General features: G+C 39.1%; 1 non-coding gene across 1 annotated transcript; it reads right to left on the reverse strand.

The window, feature by feature from the left end:
- Positions 1-704: 704 nt before the first annotated feature.
- On the reverse strand, positions 705-811 carry LOC148866219 (small nucleolar RNA R71). Its single transcript, XR_016112094.1, has one exon. It is a non-coding gene; the product is annotated as a small nucleolar RNA R71 (small nucleolar RNA).
- Between the last annotated feature and the right edge of the window lie 10,811 nt (positions 812-11,622).

Genomic DNA, 11,622 nt, shown 5'->3' on the forward strand with positions numbered 1-11,622 from the left:
TAACCTTGATTAATTTGGATTTTTATTTCTGTTTTTAATTATTATTTTATTTTGTTTTTATTTTTATTTTTATTTTTATTTTTATTTTATTTTGTTCAAATTCTTGTTGTTTTTATTTTGTTATCATTTTATTTTTATTCTACTTGTTCGATTTCTTGTTGGTTCCGATTTACTAGTGCATGACACGCACTAGACAAGAAGAACTAGCTGAATTCGATCCAGAAATTGAGAGGACCCTTCGCTTGTTGCAAAGGGCCAAAAAAGGTAAGACAATAGAGGAGGTTGTTATTGGCAAACCAGCAATAGAGTTGGAAGGAGAGATGGCAGAAGGAAATCGCACCCTATTGGACTATGCTTGTCTAAACATTGATGGGGCGACATCCAGCATTTGCAAGCCCACCATTCATGCCAACAACTTTGAAATCAAGCTTGCAATAATTCAAATGATCCAAACAAGCATTCAGTTTAGTGGGTTACCAAGTGATGACCCTAATGCGCACATTGTTAACTTCTTAGAAATATGTGATACATTTAAACATAATGGAGTTAGTGATGATGCTATTAGGCTTAGATTATTTCCTTTTTCATTGCGTGATAGAGCTAAAGATTGGCTTAACTCACTCCCTGCAAGAAGTATCACCACTTGGAATGATTTAACCCAAAAATTTTTGGCTAAATATTTCCCCCCCCCCTCTAAAACAGCAAAGTTAATAAATGATATCACTACTTTTGCTTAATTTGAGAGGGAATCCTTGTATGAAGCATGGGAACGATTCAAGGAGATGCTTAGGAAGTATCCTCACCATGGGATACCAACTTGGCGTCAAATTCAGACTTTTTATAATGGTATTACCCCCTCTGACCGATCCATTATTGATGCAGCCGCAGGTGGTATGATCATGAGGAAAACTCCAGAGGAAGCATATGACCTAGTGGAGGAGATGGTATCAAACAGCTACCAGTGGAGCAATGACTAAACCAATCAGAGGGGAGTACACCACATCGATTCCTTTGCAGCCCTATCTGCGCAAATAGCTAACCTGAACAAGAGACTGGATAATTTTAGTATTGCAGCCATTAATACACCATCTAGCATCTCATGCGATTTATGTGGTCAAATAGGACAAACTAATTCTGATTGTCAATTAAATAGTCCTTTTATTTCCCATGAGAATGCTAATTTTATCTCTCATGCTGGCAGGTCAAACTTCAACCCATACTCAAATACATACAACCCAGGGTGGAGGAATCATCCAAACTTTTCATGGAGTAACAATCAACAAAAGGCACCCATGGGTTTCCAACCACAATTGCCTCCACAAGAAAAAAAGAGTAATCTGGAAGAAATGATCTCTAAGTTCATTAATGCTACTGAAGCAAGGTTCCAAGAGCAAGATAAGAGGTTTTTAAGCCATGAAGCATCGATTAAGAACTTAGAAATTCAAGTGGGGAAGATTGTAAGTATGTTGTTGGAAAGAAAAGAGGGATGGCTACCCAGCAATACGGAGAAGAATCCCAGAGAGCAAGTAAATGCCATAACTTTAAGAAGTGGGAAAACAATTGGCAGAATTCAAAGAGAAGACAAGGGAGCTGAAGTGGCCGATCTACAAAAGGAGAATGAGAGAAGTACCCCTAAATTGAATTTACATGAAATTAAACTTCTATTCCCTACCCAAGAAGAGTCCTGAAGGCTAAATTAGATAAACAATTTGAAAAATTTTTAGAAGTGTTTAAAAAGATTCATATTAACCTTCCTCTTCTTGATGTATTGTCACAGATGCTGAAGTATGCCAAATTCCTGAAGGAGGTGTTGTCTAATAAAAGAAAGTGGGAGGATGGTGAGATGGTAAAACTAAACGAAGAATGTCCAGCCATTCTTCAAAAGAAATTGCCTCCAAAGCTTAAGGATCCAGGGAGTATTTCTATACCTTGCACCATTGGAAATACTGAATTTGAAAAAGCTTTATGTGATTTAGGTGCTAGAATAAATTTAATGCCTTATTCTATTTTTGAGAAACTTGAATTGCATGAACAAACATCTACAACTATTATCCTACAATTAGCTGATTGAAGCATTAAATATCCTAGGGGAATAGTAGAAGATGTTTTAGTCAAAGTGGGTAATTTCATCATTCCTATTGATTTCATTGTATTGGATATGGAGGAAGATAAGACAATGTTGTTGATTCTAGGGAGACCCTTTCTTGCTATGGGTAATGTTTTAATTGACATGAAAGAAGGTCTACTTACTCTTAGAATCAATGGTGAGGAAGTGGTGTTTAATGTATTTAAAAACATGAAATGTCCCAACTCAATTGAACATGAAATCTATGCAATTGAAGGCATTGATACATCTAAATCAGAAGACACGCTGAAAGTTGACCATAACAATAATCAATTGCAACAAGCAGAGCAGAAGTTTGTACTGAAATCAAATTTGTGAAATTTGACTTCTGAGCCAGATTCTTTTGAAATTACAACTCATAATGCATCTTTACCTCAATTTCACACAAAACCCCTCCCATCTATTGTGCTGGCCCCTATTCCAGGTTTAAACCCGCCTATGAATGATGGAAGGAGGAAACATAGGAAGTTGAAAACAAGGTGGAGTGGACCCTTTGAAGTGGATAGGGTATTCCCTCATGGAGCAATTGAACTATATAATGATGATGGGAGTACATTCAAGGTAAATGGACAGCAGTTGAAACATTATATTGAAGGAGAACAACCATCCACCATAGGTCAATTCTCTCTTTGAAACCGCCATGAAAGAAAGGTGAAAGTCAAGCTCACGACTTAAAAAGAGCGCTTGTGGGAGGCAACCCATTAATCTTTCTCTCCTTGTTCTTGTTATGCACATTGAGGACAATGTATATCTTAAGTGTGGGGAAGGATTAAAAGGTTGATAAATTTTTTCAGACTCTAGCATGCTTTGATTACCCCATCTCTAACATTTCTTTTCAAAATTTCTGCTCCTAAGAGACTTGTTTTTGAATAATTGTAAACCGTCATGAATCATGTGCTTAGGTGGGATAGACAAGAAAGGATGCTGGCAAATCTAGCTGAAATTTTTGGATGGAAGGTCTCTCAGTAGTTTGAATGATCAATAGGCAAGATGCAATACAGATTTGACCTTTGTGAGCATTTGGTTTTTGATGAACAAACATGGTTTGATTATTCTAGAACTTGTCTTATTAGGCATGTTGAGACCACGATAATGAGTTCATGGATTGGAATGTGACTTTTATCCATGTATATATATATATATATATATATATATATATATATATATATATATATATATATATATTCTGAATAAGTGTGAGATGGAGCATAAAATGCACTCACAGTAAAAATATAAGAAAAGGGTGAGATGGAGCATAAAATGCACTCATTCCTAGATCTCGAACCCTAATTCACCTTTCGATGTAGTGGACTCGTGATAAGTGGTGGAGATGTGATGCATAAGCAAGTTTATGGTGATAACATTCCTTGTTTCATTCTGAAAAATCATGAGGGTACTTTTGAAACTTGCTGCATGTGATTGTGAAAACAAAGAGGGCTTACTCTAGCCCTAAATTATTCATGCGAAGAGATGTTTGTTTCCCTCGATTATCGATCTCATTTGGGATCATGAGGATTGGCGATTTAAGATGATTCTTTGACAAGTTAAAGAGGAAAAGAAGTGGACGGAGGGAAGGATCGTGAATACTGATCAAGGCATGAAAGAAGGCAAACATCCTGGAAGAATGACCTCCAAAAATTTTAGTAGTTAGTCAGCTTGTTCTGTTTTAGTTTTTCTTCAGTTTTGTCTTGCCCGAGGACGGGCAAGGTTTAAGTGTGGAGGAATTTGATGAGAGTAAAATTTATCACATTTTTATCCCCAAATATTTTGTCTTTCATACCTAATTAGTACTTAATTGGACTCATATCTCTTCTATTTCAGTTTAGGGCATGAAAAAAAGCATCTGGAGCAAAGAAAGGCAAATCATATGATTTTTCACAGTTTCAGCAACATTCAGTAATCTGGGCTTAACTCGCGTATCCGAACTTCAAGACCCACTGGAAAGATAAGAGAAGAAGCCACAACTTTCATGTTTTGGGCTTTTGTAGATTCGGCCTGCATCGAAGTCAAATTCGAGCCCGAAGTTGGAGCAAATTCGCAAGAAGGCCCAATCCGCAGCTAAAGCCCAACTTGCAGAAATGCCTGGCTGAAGCCCAATTCACAGAGGAGGTCTAATATGAATCCAAGAAAAAGAAACTAAGAAGAGTTCTTCCAGATCTAAATCATTAATGTAATTTTAGAAAGATAAAAGGATTGAGTTCAAGAGATAAAAAGATAAGAATAGGATTAGAATAGGACTTTCTATTCTTGTAAGATAAACTTCAAGAGGAAGTAGGAAACCACCACCTCCCCTTTAAGCTTTATAAAGGAGGGGGCAGACCAGCCTTGGGGCACTCAATCTCTAGAGGGGGATCATGAATTGCATTGAGAAATCAGTCAAGAAAGGAGAAAAGAAGTCAAGAAACAGAGGAAAGGTTATCAAGAATCCAAGAAACTTCAAGAATAAGGTGGTAGCAAGAAGAGGAGATCTCAGTACCATGGGCGAATTCAAGAGTTCTTTCTTTCCCATTGTTTGCTTTAATTCTCTTATCATGAATTGATTTGTTTCTTGCTAGTGCTGTGGAAAGCCTAACCATGTTAATGAATATATTTTTATCTTTATGATTTATCCAAGATTGTGAATTCCATATAGTCTATGAATTATTGTGCTTAATGCAATTAAGAGCTTGGCCACCTCTTAATTGATTTGTATTATGTGAATTAATCGAGAGAGGAATTCACATAATCGACTGAATAATTTATAGTGTGAATTGAACTGTATATAGAGATATATATACATGATTCATCTGAATTTAATGGTTTTTTCTTGGACTTAATGCATTTCCATCTTGAGAGCTCTACTCGAGAGATCGAAGGGTTACCTGATGGATGTAGTTTTAGTATATATCGAGAGAGAATATTAAATAAATTTGGAAAGACCTCAGCTTATGAAAATGAAAAATAATCTTGGTTAAATTGAATCCATTAATATTCATTGCATTGGTTTGGTGGCCCTAAAAGTCCTAGCGATTTCATCCATTGCATACTCGATTAGTGATTACATTTGTTTTTATTTTCCTTCTCTAGTTTTTAATTCCAGTAGTTCTTGCTCAAAACTGAATTTCGATTGTCCAAATAATTAAGGAAAATTGTGGTTCTAACACTTATTTTGTTAAATCCCTATGGGAATGATATTTTATACTACTTGATAACTAGTGCACTTGCTAGGGTTATATTTATAGCTATCAGCCATGCACGACTACATAACACTCTAGGCCCATCAAGTTTAAGTAAACCAAATCCTTGGGATTCTTGTAAATAACTAACCTATCTAGATTAAACTAGGATAAATCTAATCCTATTTTAGGATAAGAGTTATCCTAGATAACCCTCAACTAACCTAGATAGTGTCTATCACCTTTTTTCTTATCCTTTGTAAATTCCAATGTAAGTCAATCACTGTAATTATAAATAGAGTGGCATTCGGCTCTAACCATTCAAGGTTAGCCAATTTATTCTTTCAGTTTATTCTCTTCATCATAGTTATTGTTATTTTTATTCTCTATTTACTATTTTAACTTGGTATCAGAGCCATGTTGACAAAGATAGGTATGCATGGTAGCAGTCCAACAGCCTCCAACAGTAGCTCAACAACAAGCAGTTCGCTCCCTTCAATCCAGAATGTTACCCATTATCTTCCTATCAAACTCGGAAGTGATAATTATTTGTTGTGGTGCACTCAGTTCCTTCCCATCCTTCGACACCATCATTTGTTGGAGATTGTAGAAGAGAAGAAGAAACCCCCGTCTGAGGTTATACCAAATCCAGATGGTACGGGGATGATTGTGAATCCAAATTTTGAAAAATGGATAGACATAGATCAACTTGTGTTAAGTTGGCTAATTTCATCTCTCACTGAAGGAGTTATGGCGCAAGTGGTAGGTCTATCGAAATCATCAGAGGTATGAACTTCCCTTGTTCATAGTTATTCAACCCACTCCCATTCTAGGGTATTGTAGTTGCGGAGACAACTATAAAATCTTAAAAAGGGATCTCTCTCTATTTCAGCATATATACAACGAGCCAACTCTATTGTTGATAGTCTCTCTACAGTATCTAAACCAGTTCTCAAGTTGGAATTGGTGCTTTATATTCTATTTGGCTTAGAGAGCGAGTATGAGTATGTGGTTACAACACTTACTAATCGATCAAATGCAGCAGACCTTGGTATTGTAGATATTATGGGAGTTCTTCTGAATCATGAGAGCTGGCTTGAAGACTTAGCTCCTACCACTGACCCTCGAAGTGCAAATCTAGCAGGTGTTCCTCCCAAGAAAGGTAATTCTTAGAAAACCCCTCAACAATTTTCTCCAAATTTCAACAATAATAGAAGTAGGGGGCGGGGGACGTGGATCTCCACAATATAATCACTAGTCCTTTTAGAATCAATCACAATAATTTTCTGGAGGACGTAGAGGTAAAAATAATGTTACCTGTCAGATCTATAATAAATTTGGACATAGTGCTCTACAATGTCGGAAAGTGAAATATGCTTTTGGTTTTTCTAATAATTCCTGTAATGATCCTTCTGCTTTCCACAGAGGCGTCAATACCCCTCGGAATCAATACAAAAATAATTTTGATCCCAACTAGTATCCAAACTCTAGAGCAGATGAGGTGAAGGTTGGCAATGGTCAAGGTTTGAATATCCATCATACAGGGTCTTCTTCTATGATATTCAATCAGCATGCTTTTTCTTTGAAAAATATATGCCATGTTCCCTCTATCTGCAAAAATTTACTTTCTATCAGTCAATTTACAAAAGATAATGATTTATTTTTTGAATTTCATTGTGACTGCTGCTATGTGAAGGATTATACGAGGAGAATCCTGCTTCAAGGGGCTAGTAGAGACGGGTTATACAGCGTTCCTACTTCAGCCACAATCACTCCAGAAACTCTTGTTGGAGAATGCGCTTCACTTCGTGGCTAGCATCTTCATCTTGGTCATGCAGCTATGCGCAATGTTCGGCAAGTTATTTCCAAATTTGGTCTTCCGCTTATTAAATATAGTGTTACTGAGTTTGTTTGTGAGTCCTGTCAAATGGGCAATAGTTATAGAATGCCCTTGAAGTCATCCAGTTCTCAGTCAAAGTGTCCATTAGATTTAATTTTCTCAAATGTATGGGGACATGCTCCTATTAAATCAAATAACGGTTTCTCTTATTATGTTATTTTTATAGATGATTTTTCAAAATTTTCTTGGGTGTATTCTATAGTTCAAAAATCAGATGTTTTTGATTTATTTATTAAATTCAAGAAGCATGTAGAAGTTCTATTCGATGCAAAAATCAAGGTGTTTCAATCTAATTGGGGTGGCGAATATCGTTCCCTCTCACGGTATTTAGATTCTCAAGGAATCACACATTGATTGGCATGCCCCCATACACATGATCAAAACGGATCAGTTGAATGGAAGCATAGACACATGGTTGAATCTACTTTATCTCTACTGGCCTCCTCATGGTTGAATATGCTTTGTCTCTACGGTCTCTTCCAAACTCCCCTTCTCCTTCTGGACTGATGCGGTTGAAACTGCAGTTTTTCTAATCAATCGATTACCAGCTGAGGTACTGAATGGTATGCCTCCTTATGAGAAACTCTTTCAGTCTTCTCCTGATTACTCTTTACTACGTTGCTTTGGCTATGCTTGCTATTCTTTTTTGCGACCCTATAACAAGAATAAATTCCAGTTTCGGTTGCTTCAGTGTATCTATTGGTTACAATACCTCCCACAAAGGGTACCACTGTCTACATGTTCCTTTAGGGCGTACCTTCATAGCTCGACATGTTGTATTTGATGAGAGCTTATTTCCAGGAATTAGTGAAGCAACCCCTTGTGATTCTCCTGCTTCTAAAGGCACTTTCATCTTAGTACCACCTCCTCGGTAGTCTGCAACCTCAGGGTTGCTGCCTTCATCACAACAGCATCACCCTCCACCTTCTCCTAAATCCAGCTCTAGTTCGGCGACAACTTCTTCAGTTTCAGGACCGCCGGATCAGACTTCTTCTGATCAACCATAGAGGTACCGTAGCATTCAGGATCTGTTGGATACTATAGCTCCAGTCTCACAACTGGTATGCACTCACTCCATGCATACCCAATCTATGGATGGAACCCTTCCTCGCTCTCAGCATGCAACGAGGTATCCAATTCCTTCCGTTCTTCTTATTCTCTTCGAAGAGCAGAACCTAAAAATTTTAATCAGGCTACAAAATCGCCAAACTGGCATATGGCTATGCAAAAAGAATATTAGGCCCTCATTAACAATGACACTTGGCACTTAGTTCCGTATGATCCCTCCATGAACATCGTCAGAACTAAGTGGATCTATAAGATAAAAAAAGAAGGCTGATGGAACCATTGGTCGCTATAAATCCTGGCTGGTTGCCCAAGGCTTTAATCAAGTCCCGGGTCTTGATTATTTTGACACTTTTAGTCTGGTTGTCAAACCTGTCACCGTATGGACGATTCTTTCCATTGCTCTTGCATGCAACTGGTCTGTCCATCAGTTAGATATAAACAATGCATTCCTTCATGGTATCCTGGACAAAAGCATCTATGTTCATCAACCAAAAGGATTTGTCGATCCCAAATACCCAACTCATGTTTACAAATTGGTCCACTGCTGTGATGCCACATGGATTCTTCTGTAATGACAACTTCTTGGGTTCCGGATCTTCCTTCTCGTCGTCAGCTCCAGAGATGCTTGGATTTTTCTTGCCCTCTCTCCTTTGCAATTGTGCTAGATCCCTTGCTAATCTTTCCCTGTTTTCCGGTTTTGCATGGAATTCTGCTCGAATCCAGGGTCCGAGGAGGCCAGGTTTATAGCCTCTCGCACTTAGATCTTCCTCTTCTTCCAGGTCTGAAGTATTAGCATTGCAATCTTCTTCCTTCTTTGGATAGTGTTTGAAATCATGCTTGAATTCGTCACACCTATAGCATACAGTGGGTAGCTTTTCATAGCAAAAATCAATCCAGAGAGGATCCTTACCTTTTCGATATAGTTGATGTCCTGGTATTGTGGCTTTTTTGATGTCGAGGTTGATCCTAATTCGCAAAAAGCTTTGAAGCTTCCCCGGTTCTGGTTTGTGCACTTTGATAACCTCACCCAAAAGCTGGCCAAACTTGTGGGCCGTCGATTCTCTTAGTTGGTTCCCATAGAGCTAAACCCAGAATTCTCCATGTATGAGCCTAACCTTCCTGATGTCCTGCCCTTCTTGGTATTTTTTGAAACAGGATTAAGTTATTCATAAAGGACCAGGGGTTTCTATCTATGAATTCTCGCATGGTTGAGAACTTGTTGAAGGTGACTAGGAGCTTCCCGTCTTCTAGGTTGCTCACCTGCAGCCCTCCTTTGTCATACCAGGATTGCATTAGCATGCTCCGGACACCTTTGTGGTTAACTAGTTTTTGTGAGAGGACTTGGCACACAAGTGTCTTCCTCCACTCCAAAAGGTTTGCCGAGTCATTCGGATCTTCCTCTTCTATGATCGTTGTCATTATTAGTAAGGGTATAGGTATGGGTTACACGGGGTGTGTGGGAATGGTAGGGTTTTAACTTGAGGGTAGAGCAGGGGTCTCTTGGGGCGAATGAGAAAAGTTATTTGGTCTCAACAATGAGGCAAGCAGGCAAAGGAAGGGGTTGAGAGGGTTTCTATGATGGAAAAGAGGAAAGCAAAAAGAAAACTAGTGATCATAAGACCATAACTAGGAATCAAGAGAGAGGAGAGAGCTGGGAGGAATCGGAACTCAAGTAGAGAGGAAGGAAGGTTAGGAGTCAAAGTATTGGTAAGAGGGCAGAAGAGACTGAGATGGAGGTTGAGATTGGAGAGAACTGAGATGGGGGAAGGTATAGGTGGAAAAAACAGTGATTGTAACAACCACTAGAGTTGAGGGAAGTCCTCTGGATGGTCGTCGGCAACGGTTGGAGTAGGAGCTACCACAGGCAAGACTTGAGTAGAAAAAAAAAAAAAATCCCTCCACACAAGCTCATTTTGAACCCTTTATAATTGCTCATTAAAATAATAAAGCAAGAAGAGACCGTTTGATGTGACTAGACCTGTTCATGGGCCGGGTAGCCCAATGGCCCGGCCCAACCCCCGAATGGACTTGTGCAAGGATTTTAGCTTGTGGGCTTGACCTCGAGCCTAAAAGCCCGAGCCTAACTATTTTATGGTCCGGGCTCGGGATTTGTCACAAAAGCCTAGCCCGACATTTTGTATTTTATTGTAAACCCTAGTCGATTAACCCTTTCCTATTCCCTCTTTTTATCTTTTATCTTCTCTCCTCACTCTCACTCTCAAGAACCAACACGAACCCAGGCAGGCAGAGGCAACAGGCAAGCTCAGGCACCGGTCATCTCTCTCTTCAGCGGTGAGTTCTCTCTCTCTCTCTCTCTCTCTCTCTCTCTCCACCAGTCCTCTCTCTCTCTCTCTCTCTCTCTCTCTTGTCTCTCTCGCAGTTCTCATTCTCATCACTACTGCATATTCTCAGGAACCAACGAACTCAAGCACCGGCGCCAACCATGCCACCAGTGAACTCAGTCGCCCCTCTCTCCAGCAGTGAGTCCTCTCTCTCTCTCGTCTCTCTCGCGGTTCTCATTCTCATGCATTGTCGCATATTCTTAGGAACTAGCGAACTCAAGCACCGACGAACTCTGGCACCGGTGCCAATTGTGCCACCAGTGAACTCTATTGCCCCTCTCTTCGACAGTGAATCCTACATTTCTTAACATTGTACAAATCATACATTTCAGCCTCTATTAGGTTGAGCTTCGGGCTCGAACCTAGGCTTTGGGCATTTTATAAGGGCCGGACTTAGGCTCAAGTTGTAGACCCATTGATCAGACCGAACTCGGGCTCAGGCCTAAAAAAATCCTACTAATGAAGAGAAAAAGCCCGGCCCATGAACAGGTCTAGACGTGACATACAAGTTATTTTGTTATTGCGGAGTCCCAAATAAATTATGCAGAGTTTTTGTTTGAAAGGGACCCGGGCTCGTTATTTTGTTGCGGTGTCCTTGTCTACGTTGCTTTCCACCGAATCTGTGGAAGGAATCCGAGTTGCTTTAAACCAGTTTACTAACCATTCATGCTCGTCGCTTTATCAACCACAAACATGTGGTCGTTGTCAAACCTAGACCTGGGCTAAGGCCGGTTTGGTTTAGTCATTAGGTAACGGGAATTTTATTTTTTTATTTTTTTGACGAGTCATTAGGTAACGGCTTGAATAGATCAATCATCCGGTGTCGTTATTGACTTGTTTAAATGAAAAAAAAGTAACAAAAAAAAATTTGAAGTTATCTTTTATTTTTGAAACTATTTTGCAAGAAAAACTGTTTTGGACTGCCGGTCTTGGTTCGACCGTCCGGTCCGATCCTAGTCCAACAACAACGTCTTGTCGATTCCATGTTCGGGTGCCAAAACAAAACAGTAGAAAATGATTTTCTAATGTGTT

The sequence above is a fragment of the Nelumbo lutea genome, chromosome 3, assembly GCF_056320005.1.
Source record: "Nelumbo lutea isolate HS-2025 chromosome 3, American lotus-T2T, whole genome shotgun sequence".
Taxonomy (NCBI): domain Eukaryota; kingdom Viridiplantae; phylum Streptophyta; class Magnoliopsida; order Proteales; family Nelumbonaceae; genus Nelumbo; species Nelumbo lutea.